Below are 3,004 nucleotides of genomic sequence, written 5' to 3' on the forward strand. Positions count from 1 at the left end.
TGGTGTGTACGTAAGGGCTGCTACTGCCAAAGGCAATTACACTGGATTATTCCAGGAAATTGACTATCATATCTACTTACTTATTTAGATTTAAGCCTGATCTTTTTATTTTTTCCCCACTAAGTTATGCTACATAGGCACTTGGACTATTTGAAATTAAAGTTAATGCCTTGTGCTAATGAATAGATTCAAATGAAAGTGATGTAATTTGATGCAGTTCATGCCCAAAGGGCCGCTTGGGAGTTTTCTTTTTAGGGTTATATCATGAAGATGAAAATGTGCCATAAAGACAATATCTTGCCCAATGTATGTGGCCAGCTGGGCTATGGCCCTGATGGGGGCACAACAGTCCCCTGAGGAGGGCGATGGCATCCTGCAGATGAGCAGGAGTGCCCATCTCAGGCAGGACCCCACTTCTCGGGCAGGGCATCTGTGTCTTACCCCACGGCAGGGGTAAGAGGAGAGTGCAGCGGATAAGATCCAAAAGGGTTTAGCTGTCTCTCAGTGCCCTCCAGAAAGGGTTGAGAACACACAGTGCCATGGGCTTGCCACTGACCACAGGTCTAGAGGACCATCTTGGGCAAGCCCACCTGACAGGTGTCCCCTCCTGCTAGCCTTTAAAATGGCCTTGCCCCATGGGAATTTGAGTTTTCAGGGATTTCTTCACTGTGGGGCAAAAATTGGTCCAGAAGTGTGTGTGAGCAGAGGATGCCTGGCAGCCAGGGTGGCACCAGAAAAGCTGGTGGAAACTATGGAGATGGACACTAAGGTCACAATCTGAGAGGCTCAGCTTGCTGGTGAAGCTCTGGGCATGGCAGCTTTGGATGGGCATCTCCCCCAGGGACTTTCATGTTCTCCATTCCACTCGTGGGCAGCTGCTGTGCCCAGTCACCCCCTTGATGAAGACTTGAAACTTTTTTACATTTACCTTAAACTTACAGTGGCAGAAAAGGTTTATGGTCTCCTTGACCTGGACAGAGAGCAGACCTTTCCAGGGGCTGAACCTTTGGCAGCTCCAGCCCTCACAGCAAGCAGCAAAAGGTGAAATCTTCCTGAAGTGACATGGCTGTGCTTCTGTGTGTGCCTCAGCCATGCTGATACATAAGGTTTGGTGCAAACATCATGGGAGAAGTTTATAACCCCTTTAAGTCCTTGTCTTGCTCATGGATCTGGGTTTAGAGTTGGCGTGTGCATGTAATTAAACAAATAAGATGAGCTGCATAAGTGGAAGTCATGGATTTTATCAGGCCAACCACTACAGCTGGAAGAAGTAAACAAGCTTTTGAGTGCACTGACCCTCCTTCAGGTATGTGTATCTATATATAGGGCTGTCTATATATACACATTTATATATAACATGCGTGTGCATATATCTATGTATGCGTGTGTATATATATATATGCTGATAAATAGCTTGAAATTGCAGTAATGGTGTTGTGAGATCATTTCTGTTCACAGCAGACCGTGTCAGGTGTCAGTCAAGCTGGATATGGCCCCTTAAGTGCGTATGCCTCCCTGCGCCCCCGACCTTCAGCTTCCTCTGAAGGCGAAGGTCACCCTCCGGCGTGCCACCCGCTCTGCCTCCTTCCTGCCGAACCTGATCCCTTGGGCGTGCAGCCTGGCTGAGCCTGCCGGCCAGAGCTGACCCTGGTGACGGCTGAAGAGCATTTTATGAGTAGGGTTTAGAGAGAAAACAGAGATTTGCAAGAACAATAAGGGCACGTAGGTGCAGAGTTTGGGCCATGTGCTGGGCAGGGCATGTTTGTCTGATGTTGGCTTTTGTTGAAGTGAGTTTTTCCCGGTGGCTTCGGGAGATATGCAGGGAGTCTTGAGCAGCCCCAGGAGCTGAAAAAAGCAGAACATGCTTGGTGCTTGTGCTGGGGTGATGGATGGGCTGTTGCTGCAAGGTCTCCTCCTGTGCTGTGGTGCTGCGTGGCAGTTGTCTTTGTAATTGGGAAGAAATACGGCTGCCGGTGCTGGCAGGGCACCGGGCACGTGTCAGGGTTACTGCGCCGGCAGCAGGAGGCTGTGGGGCCACAATCCCCCTGCCCGTGAACCGCAGGGGATATTGTGCACAGACAAGGGCCAGCACTTCCCTGCATGCCTCGAGATGCCGTCAGGGGACTTATGGTGGTGGCAGCGCTGGGAGCCCCCTGCTGAACCCCCAGAGGCTGCTCTCTGGGGCCAAGCATGGCATGGCCACCCCGCGCAGGAGGGAAAGCAACTTACCCGCTCGGGGTGCTGCCTCCAGCCCCAAATCTTCTCCCGTGCCCCTTGCCCAGGGCTGAGGCTGGGCTGGCTGTGCAGCTGCCGGCTGTCATCCCCCCGCGGCCCCGGCCTGGGGGGCTGCAACCCAATCCCTTCCCCTTCCCCAGGGTTCCGCCGGCTCCGCCGAGCCCCGTTGTCCGGCCATGGGTGAAGCCGCTGACAAGGTATTTCTCGGCGGTAACCCGAGGCGCAGCCCCAGCGCCTCTGTCTCGGCGGAGTGGACAAGTTAATTCCCCAGATTTATGCGCCCCCCGAGCCCCAGCATCTGCTGCGGGGAGGGGCCTGAGAAACCATTACTGGTACTTGTAGCCTCGAATGGTGCATGTGACGCCTTTATTTCCAGTCTGGTGTGTACGGGAGGAGGACAGGGAAGGCTGATCTCAGCAGGCTGGTTGTAGGCACAAGGGGCTTTTCCCATACTTGTTGAGGGATTTCCCCACAGAAAGGGCTGCCACCCCACTGCATTTCTGCAGGCAAGGACTGGCAGCAGGCTTGCAGGACAATGACAGACAGCTGCTGCCCTAATGGATTAGTCTGGTCTGTTAAAACAAAATATAGTGTAAATGGTGTGGCTGGATGATGGACATTACACTGAACACAAGGGGTGGCGGGCACAGACTGGTCCCAGGTATGCCACAGCCTTTGCACAGGACCTTGAGCAACTCTCCAGCACTTAACCAGTCTTACCATCAAACAGGGCATGCCGGTGCATCTCCAGGCATGTGCAGTCACCCCT

Source organism: Athene cunicularia (assembly GCF_003259725.1).
Source record: "Athene cunicularia isolate RWA chromosome 4 unlocalized genomic scaffold, athCun1 chr4_part2, whole genome shotgun sequence".
Classification (NCBI taxonomy): domain Eukaryota; kingdom Metazoa; phylum Chordata; class Aves; order Strigiformes; family Strigidae; genus Athene; species Athene cunicularia.